General features: G+C 40.8%; 1 protein-coding gene across 2 annotated transcripts in view; it reads left to right on the top strand.

The window, feature by feature from the left end:
- The first annotated feature begins 2,268 nt into the window (after positions 1–2,268).
- daam2 (dishevelled associated activator of morphogenesis 2) overlaps positions 2,269–19,473 on the top strand; it is a 215,432-nt gene continuing 198,227 nt past the window's right edge. For both annotated transcript variants that reach the window (XM_045211645.1, XM_045211643.1), the window contains exon 1: positions 2,269–2,448. The gene's annotated coding sequence lies outside the window, so the exon portion shown is untranslated. The remainder of the gene's footprint in view (positions 2,449–19,473) is intronic.

Here is a 19,473-nt window from a genome sequence, read left to right as displayed (position 1 = left end):
TCGGGACAAATTCACGGGACGAGACTGATCTGTAAACCGAAATGGAAATTCCAAACTGGTTACAATTAGGTTAAGATTGGGTAGCCCCAATCGGAACTCAAACCCGGGTGCCAACCCAACACCTTAGCTGTTAGGCCAAGAGATCCGAACATCTTGACAACGTCTCAAGGTGTTGGATTAAGGTCGCTACACTACCTATTGGCACCAACCCACTTCTGACACCAATGTAGCGATTCGGGGGGTAGCCCGGACCGGGACTCAAACCCGCTTCCAGCGATGATCAACCCAGTGCCTTAGCCGTTATGCCAAGAGATCCGAACATCTTGAAGAGGTCGCTAGGTGTTAGGTTAGGTTGTTAAAGTTAGGTTAAGTCAGGTTGACAATGGGATGCAGGTCAGAAAGGTCACCATAGTCTCTCCCATAGCCATATATATAGAGAGTTAGGCCAATGCGGTGGAACATTCCTAGAGCGACACTTTTTCCTCCATAGCCGTTGCTAAGTGATAATTAATGCTTCTGCGTTGTGCTGTTTATTTCTGATCGTTTTCAAAACCTATGAAGATGTCCAGTGAAAGCAGATATGCAATTTGATGACACTACAACCCAGTAAAGACTTGGATACACATTATCCCGAATGCTAATCAATAAAAGCATCTGTTAAATCTGCTGCTCTGTTTTGCTTGTTTACAGCGGGTCAGTTCATAGGGAACTGTCGGAGGCGCTCTTGTGTTGTTACAGCACCAACATGTAGAGAATAAAGTTCTATATGGGCACTAACATGGCGGCCGCTCTCTCAACCTGGCCTAACTCTCTATATACTTTATATAGCTCTGGTCTCTCCCATCTTTATCAGTAGCAGAGAAGAAGAGAAGCAAGAGGGCCCACACTCATCAAAATGGGTCCACAATAAGCAGACCGATAAGCAGACTGATAAGCCGACCGCCTGCCTTCCCGCCTTTGGGAGGACTCCCATAGTTAGGGTGGAGACAAGACCATCTCGTTATTATATAGGCTACAGTCTCTCTGTCAGTAGTGAGTCACTTACTAGGTCTTTGTCTTGTCCAGATGACATAACAGTTAAAACATACTTATATTTTCACCACAGAATTATGTCAAAAGAATTTGCCATCCATAGTTTTTTTTGCCACTCTGCTCATGCATTTGCAGTACTTTTCATCCTACTCATCCCTATCCACTTTAAACTTCATCCAATTCCTAATTTCATTCCCATTCTTGAATAGACCTTATCCCAATCAAATAAACAAGCTCCCTATATTGCACACATTCCTTTACCCCTCCCACCACCACCTCCCCAGACCCAGCCAGTTTCTCTATCGAAGAGAATATTATCATTTCAATTTCAAGCGATGTGGGTCAACATGTGCCCAGAATTCGCAATTAATGACAGATTATGGGCTGGGAGAAGATCAAAACACAGTGGTCATAGCGTTTCTTCATATTTCAGAGGATTAAATTCTTAGGGTGTTGCTAAGCAGCAGCCTGGGCCTGGTACCTTGTCTCATTAGTGTTTAACAAATCCTTATTCACTGTAGCTCTGCAATGCCCTGTAATGTACAGTATGGGCAACTGAAGGCCGCGGCCACATAGAGATTTTGCCACATGGTTTTTCAACAGAGATGACTGTGGTAAAAAAACGCACACTATGTCTGCCTTTGTGCCGTATGCAGCCAATCTGAAAATAGTTGACTTGAGTTGAACTGTTGACAAACAAAAACGGACAATTGGTGAATGCATGTAGGCCTACAATTTAATCTGTGTTCATGCATCTCTGTGTGGCCGTAGCCTTATAGATGACCACAGGATGATATCTGAATGTAACTTTGTAACTGCAGGTCACACCAACATATGGACAGGGATAGACAAAATGTTATGCAACACTTTATCAATAGAAAATAGATGGGCATTTGAAAAACTATCAACAAACTCTCTTAATCAGTTATATGCAGCCCAACCCAACTACTTATAGACTACTACCACACACACACACACGCAAGCACGCACGCACGCACACACACACACACACACACACACACACACACACACACACACACACACACACACACACACACACGCACAGGTTCAGTGGTAGTATCCCACCCAAACAGTAACACTGTATACAGGGCATCAGCTGCGTAATAATAGTATACAAGAGCGGTACCTTTAAGAGGGTATGAGTAGGAGGCGTGGTGCTCGTGCTTTGACTGATTTCTACTTCTCTGCTCGTTCACCCAAACCGGTCACATTCGCTGTGAGTGCAGTGGGCGAGTAAACAGTCTGTAGGAGAGGGAGGCAGGCAACTAAAACCTACTAAGTAGGCATCGTTCTTTATTGGCTTTAACCTGTCTGTGTGGTCGCATCTTCTGATGGTTACAACGTCAAAGGATTATTATCGAACGAAAAAACGTTTCCCTGAAATGAAACCAGTCGGTAAGTCACATTGATGTTATATATGCTGAAAATGGTTAGGCTAATTTTGAGCGCTCCCCTCGTTTGGTTTTCATAGAGTCAATGTCCAGTGCCATAGAGGCAAAGGTAAAACCACAGCCTCCACTTTGCTATTTAGTAAAATTGTGGTAGCCTATTGAAAATATGTCATGTGCGACTGCACTGCTACTTTGTAGCTCAATGTTTTGTACGTGTATCCAATTGTAATTTGCATAATGTAATTGTATGTGGATATAGCCTATGCGGGTTCGGGTCTCAATAATCTATGAAATACTTCCACTCATGATGGCTACTATGAAACCTAGATATGCAAATTTGGCCAATAAAACAATGTAGGCAACTGATTTTTCATGATTATGATGACAGATCATTGCTTTCTGTGGAGCATTTCATTTGCAGTATAAAACATTTGTTTCACGATGAGAACATACACCAAAGGGCAATTCGTAGGCTATTTATTTATTTAGGCTAATTGAAACGCACTATGGTTACTTACCAAAATACTGTATGGGAACACCGGGTGGGAGGCAAGTCGTTAGATGCGTAATGCCGTTTTGCACAGGAGCATGCACAGCTAGCGTTATGTTCTTCAGCTGGGATGGTTTAGCAAATGGTTTTGGAAGGTAATTTAGCAAAAAATGACATATCAGGCATTAATATCTGTCCATTTCCACTGTTAGGCTACTGTACATTGTTATTGTGCACATGTCTGGTGCTGGCCAGTTTGATTTAATCGGCGTATGTTTACTGTTTTTGACAACGATTATCTTTGCTGTGTATGTTCAGCAGGCTAAACTGTGATGACTTTTGTCATTCCCGTCGCTACAGATGGAGGGCACTGTTATGCACTGTTTCACCTCAACAGTTCTGTCAACAAGACAATAGAGAGTGGAAAATACATTATCATAATCTGGTCAGCGGTCTATCCATACCTTTTCTATAGTCTTGCTGTACAATTTGGCTTGTGAAACGTTTCGGTCGTGTTTTACACCACCAATTTGTCAAAATAGTTCCCCCTTGTAAAGAATGAACTCCGGGCTCGTGCTTCTAATCTAAAGGCAAGCATTTGTCTTGCAGCTATTATTAGTTGAGTGAAGAATGTCCGGCTATTTCAAATAGAGATTCAATGCAGTCTTAAATTCAACTGCATTTCAAAATTATGGTCCATAGCCTACCCAGTCATCTATTGCTACTTTTAGGCAATGCCAAAATCAATAAAAAAAATATATACTGAACAAAAATATAAATGCAACAATTCGTATGATTTTAATGAGTTACAGTTCATATAAGGAAATCAAAACATTAATTAGGCCCTAATCTATGAATTTCACATTATAGAGCAGGGATGCAGCCATGGATGGGCCTGGAAGGGCATACACCCGTCCACTTGGTAGCCAGGCCCAGCCAGTCAGAATTAGTTTTTCCCCACAAAAGGGCTTTATTACAGACATAAATACTCCTCAGTTTCATCAGCTGTCCGGGTGGCTGGTCTCCGATGATTCCGCAGGTGAAGAAGCCGTATGTGGAGGTCCTGGGCTAGTGTGGTTACACGTGGTCTGCGGTTGTGAGGCTGGTTGGACGTACTGCCAAATTCTCTATAACTACACTGGAGGAGGCTTATGGTAGAGAAATTAACATTCAATTCTATGGCAACAGCTCTGGTGGACATTCCTGCAATCAGCATGCCAATTGCACGCTTCCTCAAAACTTGAGACATCTGTGGCATTGTGTTGTGTGACAAAACTGCATATTTTAGAGTGGCCTTTTATTGTCCCCAGCACAATGTGCACCTGTGTAATGATCATGCTGTTTAATCAGCTTCTTGGTATGCCACACATATCAGGTGGATTAATTATCTTGGCAAAGGAGAAATGCTCACTAACAGGGATGTAAACAACATTTTAGAGAAATAAGCATTTTGTGCGTATGGAACATTTCTGGGATCTTTTATTTCAGCTCATGAAACATGGGACCAACACTTTACATGTTGTGTTTTATATTTTTGTTCAGTATACATTTGAAGTGAAATATTAGCTTTTGTCTGAATCTGAAAAAGACCGGAAATTCAAAAGCTATTTTGACCTATGCTCTAACAAGGCTTTTCAGCATGCATCTTGACTATTGCTAGAGTACTGTAGCTTTATTGATCTACTGTACTTCAACAACGGATGTACTCACATGGGATGGGTTGATTATGATCCAAACCTTCTTTCAAAGAGCCTAATACATACTTTTAGAGTAGGTTTGCCCCGTTAATGTACTTGGTAATGTAAACATGTTTTTTCATGTAAGACACACATGCAATCTGCCATCTGGGAAGCTGTTCAATGTTCTTAATCTTGATATATACCCATTGATTCTTAAAGGGGCAGTCTGGAGTTCAAACAACAACAAAGCTGACACTCCGCCAATGTTTTGGGAAAAAGCTGAGGAATGTAACCACTCATGTTCATCGATAGAGCTATGGATAGAAAATACACATTTTAACCATATTCAGGGGCTAAACAGGGTTTGTTTACAATTGCATTGTTTAGAAACAATGAAGTAGAACAAGCGTATATTTGGGGTTCTGATGGGGTATGACAATTGGACTAAGCTCATGAGACATTTATTATATATGTTCATTATATTGACTCTTTAAATACTATAACTTTTTAAATGTCTCAAGAGCATAGCGCAACTGTATTACCCTATCATAACCTAAAATATAAGGTTGCATTACTCCATTGTTTATAATAGGAATATTAACCATGTATAGCTTCAAAAGCTGTCAACTACTGAGTAGCCTTATGTATTAGGCTAAGCCAAATGTAGGTTAAAGGAACGGTTTCGTGGACTAGAATGAATTTTGGCTGGAGATTTTTCATTGATATTGCTTTTTAGTCCAGGAAAACCTCCCCATAATGTTTAAATGAGTGAAATGGGATGATGTCTTACATTAAACACGTTTATATTACCAAGTACATTTTAATGGGGTTAACCTACTCTAAGACAATGTATTAGGCTTTGGGAGAAGGTTTGAATCCTAATCAACCCATCCAATGTAAGTACATCTGTTGTTGAAGTACAGTAGATAAATAAAGCTACAGGTCAAAATTAGCTTTTTGAATTTCCTGTCTTTTTCAGCTTCAGACAAAGGCTAAAACAATGCCTTTGTACAATGCCTTTGTGAATACAAGTATTCACACCCCTTGACCTTTTCCACGTTTTGTTGTCATGGCCTGAGATTTTGTGTCACTGGCCTGCACACAATACGCCATAATGCAGGGGCGCCACGTTGGGTTTAGAAGTGGGGGGGCATAACCTGGCGGGGGGGTCTGGGTGTCCTCTCCCAGAATTTATTTAGGCATCTAAAGGTCATTTCCTGCATTTTTACACAATCTAATATGCCGTCTCTATTTCGAACAAAACTAAGGAAAAATGCCCACAGTCATCAAGCTAGGTAAGAGATCATTATTAAATATGTTTAAGTGATTTAATAAGACTGAACCTTATCAAAGGTAATTCAATAATATTGTGTTGCACCTTTAACCAATGGCCTAACAAATGAACAACTCTTGACAATCAAAAGTCTTTGTATTTTTTCTTTATTAAGACTCTATATAAAATATCAGCCAGTCCGAGCCGCCTGCACGCCCGATCCCCACCAGTCTATTCAATAACTCAACTCTCTCCCAACACAATTTCCTTCCCAGTTTCCACCTTCATTTTTTCTTGGGAAGGTTTGGGAACAAAAAACACACAAGAAAACAAAAACACATACACTTCAAATATACATTAACACACAAACAGCAAATCCTTCATATAATTAATATCATAGGCCTAATAGTACTATAGAGCTCTTTTTACTTGCACACAATATAGTTGGGTAGCCCCGTCCTGTCCCCAGGGGTCAACCACCCTGCAGCGCCCCAACCCAACACACCCCACTCAGCTTTAGGATCTTAGTGATACATTCATTATTGGTTTCGGGTGTGTTAGGTCAAGGCCAGAGTGATAACCCACAGCATGGCAGACCCCCAGGGACAGGACTGAGCAGCCTGGCAGCTAGGGATTGCCTAAATAGGTATCTCCCCTGATGTGGGTATGTTTTCAATACAGACTCCCTTAGTCGTACTGTATTCCATATAAGGCATCCAGACCTTATGAAAGTTGCCCAGTATACCCTTAATCTTGTAATAAATCTAGTGATGCATAACTTGACATTGTGAGAAGAAAACCAACATTCCAATTAATGGCAATGCATTTCTTAGCCGTTATAAATGCTTGGTCACACAGTTTCTTCAGATAAGTCTCTAGTATCAACATTTCCAAGCATACAAAAACAGGGAGAAGGGAGAATCTGTAGACCTGATGAGATAAAAGTACAGTCTTTGCCAGAATTCAGCCAGCCTTCACAAGAACATAACATATGCAAATATGTCCCCTTTTGTGTTTTACACCTCCAGCATGACATTTGTGAGTGCATGTTATTCAGTTTCACTGGCATATAGTACATTCTATGGATGGTCTTAAACTGCAGTAATTTATGTCTGAGATGATATGAACATGACTGGGCATTCAAACATGTATGTATCCATTTATCATCACCAATAGCTTCTACCAGATCTTCCTCACATTTTTGTTTTAGATATTTTGTGTCATTGGGAAAAGCCTCTATCAACCCTTGATACAGTTTGGAAATCAACTTTGGAGGTTTGTCAGAATGCCTTAAAATAGCATCTGTCTTGTCCAGAGTTTGCTGCACAGAGAGAATAAAGTGTTGTATCTGCAAAAAATTCACCTCAGCTCCATCACAGACTGGCCTTCCCTGGCTGCCTGACCCTGCTGAGACCCCTGTCACCATCTGTCCTCCTAAAATGACAAATAATTACCATAATGGGAATAATGGTCATTTATACATTGTTATCCAAGAATAGAACCAATGGTTCAATAATTGAAATGACCCTTATTCCCAGATCCCAGACTGTAGCTTTATGCTCAAGATGCAGTCCTGTAGCTACTGTAGGTCTACCCATCATTTCAAGATGGAACTTGTTAATTGTTAATATACAAAATTCACCTGAGCTTCATAGACTGGTCTTCCCTGGCTGTCTGACCCTGCTGGGACCCCTGTCACCTTCTGATGCTGCTAAGACATGATGAGCATAGTGTTGCGTACTGACAATGCACTAGAGGATGCCTGCGGGACCTGCAGGTCCCAACAGAGATCATTACGGCACAGTCTGCATTATTCATTCTGTGTGGGCGGGAGCAAGTGGTCAGACAGACGACTTTGAGATGAACATATTTGTGTTGTCCCACAGACGATCCTCTTTCTGCTTTGTATTCATTAGCCTACCTATTGTATTAAAAACACATATTTTTCGCATTACTCACACATTCGCTGCTTCAACTTCAGTAGCCTACCTCTCCTAGTTAAGCATGAGAGGTGCCTAGTATGTGTGGTCTCATTGAAGTAGAGTAGGCTGCCTTCATGGGTGGAGAATCACGTGGCAGTTAATTTGAATATGAAATTAACTTAAATATGATTAGACTGTAATTTACTACAGTGTCTGTATATAAATATTGATAATGGAAAGAAGTGGAGGGCGCTCAACCAGCGTGAGTCGAAGTGCATTCAATAAATGTAATAATTGAGAAGTAAAAGGCGCACATGTTAGGCTACTATGGTGAGCGAGCGTTGCGCCTTTTTATTTTTCAGTAAGTAAATAACCCATTTATTTGTCTCTGCCTGCAAATCGTCCACCTAAAAGTTAGGCTATATCCTATAGGAATATGCAAAACGTAGCAAGAGAAAGTGCAAGTCTCTCCAGTTCTGCTCTCTTCAAACTACATCTAGCATATTGGCTGATATAGCCCAGTAATACAGTTAGCCTAATATAAGGACCATGGGAGAATCTCTAGTAATTTAACCTATTTTGTAAGTTATTTTTGTGCATTCAATATTGCCTATAAGGTGCAACATTTCTGGGATCATGGCTGGCAAGTGAGATGCGTCACATACGCATAAAATAACATTGTGGAACTGCGGTTGGGTTTGGGACCAGTTCTTGCGGTAGCGGGTGGGAGTAGGACAGAAAGCCAGTGGGTGCTGGCGGGGTGCGGTATGAAAAGCTGTGCAAATCTCTACTGTGCACCATGACAGTGAAGCCTGTAACGTTAGAGCTGTTTATTACTGTGTCATTGTGAAAAGTAGGGAATTAGCTAGGGAAACTGACAGATCAATAACGTTACATTGCCATACTGACTAATAAAAACTCATATTGAGTACTAGAGTGTGCAAAGCTGCTAAACATACCCTCGTAAAACGGACTATCCTACCGATCCTTGACTTCGGCGATGTCATTTACAAAATAGCTTCCAACACTCAACTCAGCAAATTGGATGTAGTCTATCACAGTGCCATCCATTTTGTCACCAAAGCCCCATATACTACCCACCACTGTGACCTGTACACTCTCGTTGGCTGGCCCTCACTACATATTCGTCGCCAAACCCACTGGCTCCAGGTCATCTATAAATCACTTCTAGGCAAATCCCCGCCTTATCTTAGCTCATTGGTCACCATAGCAACACCCACCCGTAGTATGCGTTCCAGCAGGTATATCTCACTGGTCATCCCCAAAGCCAACACCTCCTTTGGCCGCCATTCCTTCCAGTTCTCTGCTGCAAATGACTGGAACGAACTGCAAAAATCTCTGAAGCTGGAGACACTTATCTCCCTCATTAACTTTAAGCATCAGTTGTCAGAGCAGCTTACCGATCACTGTACCTGTACACAGCCCATTTGTAATTAGCCCACCCAACTACCTCATCCCCATATTGTTATTAACATTGTTATTTATTTTGCTCATTTGCACCCCAGTATCTCTATTTGCACATCATCTTCTGCACATCTATCACTCCAGTGTTAATACTAAATTGTAATTATTTTGCACTATGGCCTATTTATTGCCATACCTCCATAACTTACTACATTTGCACACACTGTATATAGATTTTCTATTGTGTTTGACTATACTTTTTTGTTTATTCCATATGTAACTCTGTGTTGTTGTTGGTCCTCTGTAGCTCAGCTGGTAGAGCACGGCGCTTGTAACGCCAAGGTAGTGGGTTCGATCCCCGGGACCACCCATACACAAAAAAAATGTATGCACGCATGACTGTAAGTCGCTTTGGATAAAAGCGTCTGCTAAATGGCATATTATATTATTATTATTATTATTATTGTTGTTTTTATCGCACTGCTTTGCTTTATCTTGGCCAGGTCGCAGTTGTAAATGAGAACTTGTTCTCAACTGGCTTACTTGGTTAAATAAAGGTGAAAAAAATAAATATATATATCATCAAGGCAAAGGGTGGCTACTTTGAAGAATGTAAAATATATTTTGATTTGTTTAACACTTTGTTTGGTTACTACATTATTCCATATGTGTTATTTCATAGTTTTGATGTCTTCACTATTATTCTACAATGTAGAAAAGTCAAAATAAAGAAAAACCCTGGAATGTGTAGGTGTGTCCAAACTTTTGACTGGTACTGTATATACATTTGATTTCTGTATTTAATTTTCAATAAATGTGCAAATAAATCTAAAAACATGTTTTAATTGTCATTATGGGGTATTGTGTGTAGATGGGTAAAAAAATAATTGTTAATCCATTTTGAATTTGGGCTGTAACACAACAAAATGTGGAATAAGTCTAGGTGTATGAATACTGATGGCACTGTATTTTACTTAACACAGTTCTTTGTATACATTTCAGTTTTTTTTCCCCCCGGAAGGTGTGATAATAGCACAAGCCTGCCACTAAACATTATTACTGTGCATTATAACAATTTGAAATAGCATAAAACAACATGGCTGTTAATGGTTTTCAAAATGGTACAGCTTTTTAACAGTTTAATCTAGAGACAAATAACTGTAAAAAGGTCTTATAATTAAATAACTGGTTTATGAACTATATAATGATTTAAATATACATACATTTGCATAAAAGGTATACATTTACCACAGTAGCTAACTTCCCCCATGATGGATTTTCTGAATAAAGTCACAGGTAAATGGCTTTGTTCAGCCTGACACGATGGCGGAGGGCCAGTCAAATCAAATCAAATCAAATTGTATTGGCCACATGCGCCGAATACAACAGGTACAGAAATTACAGTGAAATGCTTACTTACAGCCCTTAACCAACAGTGCATTTATTTTTAACAAAAAAGTAAAAATAAAACAACAACAAAAAAAGTGTTGAGGAAAAAAAAGAGCAGAAGTAAAATAAAATAACAGTAGAGAGGCTATATATACAGGGGGGTACCGGTTCAGAGTCAATGTGCGGGGGCACCGGCTAGTTGAAGTAGTTGAAGTAAAAGTCAACCCATTTACCTGTGACTGTAATAATGATACAGCACTGCTTCGTGTGCCTTATTGCTTTTAGAAAACAGTTACCAACGTATTAAAATAACAATGAATTACATATTTTCATACAATTTATTTTGATAAGTAAATTAATACAATTTCATTCTTCCACCAGAAAATCTAGTCCGGATATATACACCACTGGTCAAAAGTTTTAGAACACCTACTCATTCAAGGGTTTTTATTTTATTTTTACTATTTTCTACATTGTAGAATAATAGTGAAGACATCACAACTATGAAATAACACATGTAGTGACAAAAAAGTGTTAAACAAATCAAAATATATTTTATATTTGAGATTCTTCAAATAGCCACCCTTTGCCTTAATGACAGTAGGGCTCTTTATTTTTTTTATTTTCTTAATAATACATTATTAGGTAGGAAGGTTTAGTTTTTCGTAATGTTTGTTTCTTTATTCATTTAGTCTGTACACTGTGATTGACTACACACTCCAGTACAGTAGGTGGCGGTATGCACCGCTAACTTTTGTTTCCAGGCCGCCATAATACCATAGAAGACTACCAGAATAACTTTTGCATAGACGAGTGAATACCATACTGTAAGTTTAGGACATAATCATAAGAGATTGGATTATTGTACCAGTGTTGAATGTCCATACTGAAATAGCTAACTAGCTATTATGTTAAGGTAAGAATGATTTAAATAGATACTTTTGGATTTTGGCAATGAGGCCCTTTTATCTTCTTCAGAATCAGAAAAACTTGTGGATACCACTTTTATGTGTCTTTGTCCAGTATCAGGGAAGTTAGAAGTAGTTTTGCGAGCCAATGCTAACTAGTGTTAGCGCAATGACTGGAAGTCTATGGGTATCTGCGAGCATGCTTGGTTAAAAATGTCCTTGTGTGCCTTTTTCTGCAGTCTAACAACGTTAGATCTTGAACATGGGTACTAGCTAGCCACCTAGCTAGCTACCTTAGCTAGATAACCTAGCTAGGTTAGGTAACATTTGAAAATTGATAGCTAGCTAGCTAACTTTCTCACAAGATGTATAGCAAATCCCCCCCCCTAAATAAGATACACAGCTAGCTAGTTTGGTATGGCCTTCAGTCATGGTAACCAAAGAAGTCATTATATTCCCTTTTTATCTACATTAATGTTATAGCTACATAACATTTAGTTACGTTAGCAAACGGTACCATTGTACTGATATTAGTGGACACTACCATTTAGCTAACGTTAGGTCACAGACTACTAACTAGCCAAGTTATCTAGCTGGCTAGCTACAGACTTGCGAGTTTTACCTGTCATCAATCACATTAGGTCCTAAAAGTTATGATGTTAGCTACCTAGACGACTATTATTTATTTATTTCTCATTGCCATCAATGAGCAGGACAAACTGCGCTGGTTGAAGAACACCCACAGACTGGGCATTCCCACTGACTGGCCTCAGTTCCAGGTGCAACACACACACAGCGGGCTAATGGAAGTTAATGGGGCCTAATGGAGTGTACTGTAATATAGGATGATGTAGACTTCAGCCCCTTTGTTATTGTCAGAGTTTGTCTGTAGTGAACAGTGTCACACGCCAATGTAACAGACTGTGTAACAGTGGTGTGTGGTCCAACAATGTGACCATTATTAGCCTGATTGAGGGTAATATACTGGACCGGTCTGCCTTGTTGTTCAATGGAGTCTAATGAGACCTCTCTTTCAGCAGTGGGCACCAGAAAAGATAATCAAAAAAGGGAAGGAAGAGGTAGAGGCACAGCAAGGCACAATAGAGGTCAGCATGTCTCCATCTGTCTTTATGACCTCATGCTACAGTCTCTCAGTGATGCTTAGTATTTGGAGTCATTCAGTACTCGCTTACCATCTCGTTATGATGAATCATCAATTCCTAATTACTGATTGCTTTGTTAATTGTTTGTTTTGCTGTGTGTGTGTGGATGGATGCATTCACAGACACAGCGATCAGCTTGTTGGGGGTGAACTGGGAGCACAGTGCTGTATTTGTAATTGTATTTGTATTTATTAGGGATCCCCATTAGCTGCTGCCAAGGCAGCAGTTACTCTTCCTGGGGTCCAAACACATGAAGGCACTTACATTACATATCAAACAATAGATAAAACAGTACATCGCATAACATTATTACACCACTACATATGTATAATACCACCATACAACAATATTACAATGTACGTGTGTGCTGAGCCCTATGCTACGAATTGGTTTTGGGGAGTTAGCGAGATAACTTCGGTAAATTCTGAGTTCAACTCGGGATAACCGGTACCATGAAAGTGGCTCACCTTTTAGCCAGGTACATTTCTATGGCAAAGAATCGAGAACTAACCTGCTCCGGGCAGACTAAAATACCTATCACATTACACATTTAGTAAGAACAGCATTTCCTTTCCAAACTGTACTTTTTCGCCTAATTGTATTTTTTTATTTGCGAAAGGCAAACTGACAGCCATAGATGGCAGTTCCCATTCAAGTCAAGACTGGCAGCCATTGCTACTGTACTGATGAGTTTAACATTCAAATTGCCAGGGATAGAGGTCCTAAAAGACTTCTATGGATTATATGTCTATGGCCACAACGCAACAAGCTGTTCCACAGATGAAAGGAGCGACAGGAGTGGGGGAAAAGGTGCTTGTGCATTGATAAGCACACCAAAGACGGAATTAACGATAAGTAATAAGATCAAGACGGAACTTTAATTTATTTTTGATTTAGGCACAAATGAAAATGTGGCACTGACTCGCCCATGGATTGATGTTTCTGCATTGTCTCAATGAAGAGTAAGGTGTTCGACTGTCCATGTGCGACATGCACGCGCAATTACAAGCCTGCTAGAGTTAGCGGCTGGCGTGCGAGCAATACAATATACACCGTTGTTGTATGGATGAAGCTTGACCTGGGATGAGGAGCTAACTGAAGCTGGCTAGCTTTATAGAAGCCTGAGTAGATCTAGCTTGCTTCGTAGTATACCACACACACTGTAACACACACACACACACTAACCACCATTCCCTTGCATCTCTTTCTGTTAATCTAATGGCTGGGATACCAGATATACTGTTTTTGCATTAGCACTACACACCTGATTCAAATTGTTAATACTTGATGATAAGTTGATAATTTTAATCTGCTGTGTAGTGCTATGGCAAAAAATATACTGAACAAAAATATAAACGAAACATGCAACAACTTCAAAGATTTTACTGCGTTACAGTTCATAGAAGGAAATCAATCAATTGAAATAAGTTCATTAGGCCCTAATCTGTGGGTTTAACATGACTGGGAAGGGGCACAGCCCTGGGTGGGCCTAGGAGGGCATAGGCCCACCCACTGGGGAGCCAGGCCCAAGAGCCAGGCCCAGCCAATCAGAATGAATTTTCCCCCACAAAAGGGCTTTATTACAGACAGAAATACTCCTCAGCTCCCCCTCAGACGATATCGCAGGCGAAGAAGCCGGATGTGGAGGTCCTGGGTTGGCACGTGGTTACACGTGGTCTGCGGTTATAAGGTTGGAAGTACTGCCAAGTTCGCTACAATGATGTTGGAGGTGGCTTAGGGTCGAGAAATTAACATTCAATTATCTGGCAACAGCTCTGGTGGACATTCCTGCAGTCAGCATGCCAATTGCACGCTCCCTCAAAACTTGAGACATCTGTGGCATTGTGTTGTGTGACAAAACTACACATTTTAGAGCGGCCTTTTATTGTCCTCATCACAAGGTGCACTTGTGTAATGATCATGCTGTTTAATCAGCTTCTTGATATGCCACACCTGTCAGGTGGATGGATTATGATGGCAAAGGAGAAATGAACACTAACAGGGATGTAAACAAATTTGTGCACAAAATTTGAGAGAAATAAGCGTTGTTTGTGTATGGAACATTTCGGGGATCTTCTATTTCAGCTCATGAAACATGGGACCAAGACTTACATGTTGCGTTTATATTTTTGTTCAGTATAAAATGTGCGCCCCTTTTGGGTCCCCAGGAACATGATTAAGAAATGCTGTTCTATCTAGACTAATCACATTCTCCACCTCAACTCTCCCTGGCACCATATGTAGACATCCAACTCTGTGAACACATTGACTATACTTCAATGAATGTTTGTTACATGTACCTGTTTGCTTTCTTTGTCGACCACAAACATGTAGGTTAGTAATCAGAGCATTGCTTGGTTTTGAATAAGTTTCAGTGTTGCTACAGTTTGCTAGCAAAGTAATTGTGACACTGTTTTTCAGACACATCATGGTGACAGTCTATCATAGAGATGGGCAACTCTAGTCCTCAGAATACAATTCGTTTAATCAGGTGTGTTGGCTGGGGAAAAAGTGTGACCCCAATCAGGCCCCCGACGGCTGGAGTACCTTGATGAGGATGACCAGATCGAGATGGAATCGACGGACTCGACGCAAGATACAGCATGATCTGATACAGGGCTCTCCTGGAGAGTTACCGACTTGTAGGTTTTCTCCAACGCTAATCTAGTGCACCTGATTTCTAATAACTAGCTGGTTGATAAGCTACAGGAGGGTAACTCTCCAGGAGATCTGAACTTCCACCTAGTCCCACCAACCTTTTCTCTTGTAACCTCTTTCCTTCTACTATAGCTGTCTTTGGTGATTGGACTGAGAGGGATGTAAACGCAGACGGCTTGCAGCTACCACATTTAACAGTGTGATTCATTCACCATTTCATCATCATTTAAAATAAAGTGAATAATCTTTGTTTCATATTCTTGTTTGTTTTTGCTAAGGAGGTCCAGTAAGTCATTATGAATAGGACTGATGATTGTTTTGATATTGTAATACTTTCTGTAACTGGTCTCATCACCTGCTTCTTGCATTTCAATAGCTAAATTGTTTATGAGTTACACAATTGTCAGAAAGTGAGGATAAATCTGGCTAAGATGCTGCAACATCAGTCAACAGCCATCTTAGTGCAGAACAACAAAGAGTAGCTAATACTGACGATCAAGGTAAGAATAGACCTCTATAACGTTCTACTTCTGTTTGATTAAACTATCGGGGCATTATGCTATTGTATATCATTTGAGCATTGGTTTGATTAGCTAACGTTAACTAGTTATGGTGGAGAGGCTCTGACATCCTTGGAGAGCTCTTTGGTCTTGGCCATGGTGGAGAGTTTGGAATCTGATTGATTGATTGCTTCTGTGGACAGGTGTCTTTTATACAGGTAACAAACTGAGATTAGCAGCACTCCCTTTTAAGAGTGTGCTCCTAATCTCAGCTCGTTACCTGTATAAAAGACACCTGGGAGCCAGAAATCTTTCTGATTGAGAGGGGGTCAAATACTTATTTCCCTCATTAAAATGCAAATCATTTTTGACATTTTTTTTGTTGTTATTCTGTCTCTCACTGTTCAAATAAACCTACCATTAAAATTATAGACTGATCATGTCTTTGTCAGTGGGCAAACGTACAAAATCAGCAGGGGATCAAATACTTTTTTCCCTCTCTGTACTTTAAGACATGAAGGTCAGTCAATACGGAACACTTCAAGAACTTTGAAGGTTTCTTCAAGCGCAGTTGCAAAAACCATCAAGCGCTATGATGAAACTTGCTCTCATGAGGACCGCTACAGGAAAGGAAGGCCCAGAGTTACTTCTGTTGCAGAGGATAAGTTCATTAGAGTTACAAGCCTCAGAAATTGCAGCCCAAATAAATGCTTCACAGAGTTCAAGCAACAGACATCTCAACATCAACTGTTCAGAGGGGACTGTGTGAATCAGGCCTTCATGGTTGAATTGCTGCAAAGAAACCACTACTAAAGGACACCATTAAGAAGAAGAGACTTCAGAGGAGACTGCGTGAATCAGGCCTTCATGGTTGAATTGCTGCAAAGAAACCACTACTAAAGGACACCAATAAGAAGAATTAACTTGCTTTGGCCAAGAAACACGAGCAATGGACATTAGACCGGTAAAAATCTGTCCTTTGGTCTGATGAGTCCAAATTTGAGATTTTTGGTTCCAACCACTGTCTTTGTGAGACACAGAGTAGGTGAACGCATGATCTCTGCATGTGTGGTTCCCACCGTGAAGCATGGAGTAGGAGGTGTGATGGTGTGGGGGTGCTTTGCTGGTGACACTGTCTGTGATTTGTTTAGAATTCAAGACACACTTAACCACAGCATTCTGCAGCGACACGCCATCCCATCTGGTTTGGGCTTAGTGGGACTATCATTTGTTTTTCAAAGGCTGTGTAAGGGCTATTTGAACAAGAAGGAGAGTGATGGAGTGCTGCATCAGATGACCTGGTCTCCACAATCACCCGACCTTAACCCAATTGAGATGGTTTGGGATGAGTTGGACCGCAGAGTGAAGGAAAAGCAGAGTGAAGGGGAACTCACTTTTAACATGCATTGGCCAATCAAAATGAATTTTCTTCATTCACGTTTTGAGTTGAATAAACACATGATTTTATATTACAGTTTAATAGACAAATTTTGATTAGGGACTTGGCATACCTTTATGTCCATTCCAGGTCGTTAGATGTGATGAAAAACTATCAAGTACTATTTAATCAAACTGAACAACTGGCAATGCACCTCATCTGTTAGCTGGAATTTCTTTGCCAGTAGTTAGGGCCTTATGGATGAAGGGATTGGTGTGGGTTATCACATAGAAATCACATTTTAATCAGACTAACCCTTTGGGAGTAAGTGTTTTTTGAGGGATCTGGAAATATAATGCTGTTGAAGGAATTTGTCTAAATGTGAAATGCACATACTTTTACAAGCATCAAGAGGCCAGCATTGAAACCAGAGCTCACCATGTTCGAGTCAACAATGGATGGATTAGTAGGAAAGTCACAGGCCTGAGTGCAACATACAGTGTGTATTTGAAGGACTGCATTATGGTCAAATTCAGCAAGCTTTTAATACACCGTTTAATACAAGTTCTTCAATTTCAGCTTTTCAGCGAGCTACATTTAGCACAAAGTCACTTTGATTAGTTTTTGAGTTGAATTCAAGCCTTTTTTTTTTGGCACATTTGGGTTTTCTAATATTTTTGTCCTATTTTGATGACCCCCATGCTCGTCCGGCTACCTGTATATTTTGGAGAGGGTAGATGAAAAACATGTCTGGCGTCCATGAGTAACAGGACGACTGGCTGGGCTGAGGTCTTCTCATCTTGGCCATGCCCCAGAGTAGTGCACAGACTGCTGACAAGGCGGGTAAGGGGCTTTTTGGCGATGGGGCACAGGTATGTGTGTGTGCGTGCAATGAAGGGAAATCAAGGGCTGGCCAGCAGGTGTTGGGTGCCCAGCCCAACTACCCCTGCCCGAGCACCAAGCCACAGCTTTATCCCTAGCATGGGAGGGTTTGAGGGTGCAAAGACCGCTTCATTGTTCCCTGGAAGGCGCTGAGGCAGGGGTTTGCTTGCTCCACCAGGCCAGATGTTGTGGTTGGCAAGAGGGTTGCCAGTCGCTGGGTAAGGTGAGAAGCTGGGCTGGGCTAGCTGCATGGGCGGACAGGCAGAGGGTACTTAGAGGAGTGGATAGGTTCTTAGAGGAGGGAGTTGTAGCACACCCACTGCCATCAATACAGTACACAAACATGATCACAAACAGACGTGGTAAAGAATGGTCCAAAGGGATACACATCAAATGGTGCACATCCATTCAAATGCATAGCCAGCCATCAACACGCACCCACACAGAAGGAAGGCTTATCTAAACAACTGTCTTACTCACATGACAACACTGACACCTCATTGAATGTATCTGCTATTAGCATTTGTTAGCATTAGCACTCAGAGTCCTAGCGTTCCTACAGTGAAAACTCATGGTCTTGCAAATCTAATTTTATTCGACACATGCTTCGTAAACAACAGGTGTACACTACCATTTGAAATGCTTACTTACAGACCCTTCACAAAAATGCAGAGAAAGAAAATAGAGAAATAATAGAAAAGTAATAAAATACATAATAAATACTCAATGAGTAATGATATCTTGGCTATATACACTGGGTACCATTACCGAGTCGATGTGCAGGGGTACGAGGTAATTGAGGTAGATATGTACATATAACTAGGAATAAAGTGACTAGGCAACAGGATAGATAATAAACGGTAGCAGCAGCGTATGTGATAAGTCAGAGTTAGTGCAAAAGGGGTCAATGCAGATAGTCCAGGCAGCTATTTGGTTAACTATTTAACTAACTATTTGGCAGTCTTATAGCTTGAGGGTAGAAGCTGTTCAGGGTCCTATTGTTTCCAGACTTGGTGCATCGGTACCACTTGCCTTGTGGTAGCAGAGAGAACAGTCTATGACTTTGGTGGCTGGAGTCTTTGACCATTTTTTGGGCCTTCCTCTGACAGCGCCTGGAATAGCGGACCTGGATGGCAGGGAGCTCGGCCCCAGTGATGTACTGGCCATATGCACTACCCTCTGTAGCGCCTTGCGTTCGGATGCCAGATGCCATACCAAGCGGGGATGTAGCCAATCAAGATGCTCTCAGTTGTGCAGCTGTAGAACTTTGAGGACATGAGGGCTCATGCCAAATCTTTTCAGCTTCTTGCGGGGGAAGAGATATTGTCATGCCCTCTTCACGACAGTGTTGGTGTGTGTGGA

This window comes from Coregonus clupeaformis, chromosome 37 (genome assembly GCF_020615455.1).
Source record: "Coregonus clupeaformis isolate EN_2021a chromosome 37, ASM2061545v1, whole genome shotgun sequence".
Taxonomy (NCBI): domain Eukaryota; kingdom Metazoa; phylum Chordata; class Actinopteri; order Salmoniformes; family Salmonidae; genus Coregonus; species Coregonus clupeaformis.
The sequence above is the reverse complement of the archived record's forward strand: the minus strand, read 5'-3'. Positions and strand labels throughout refer to the sequence as shown.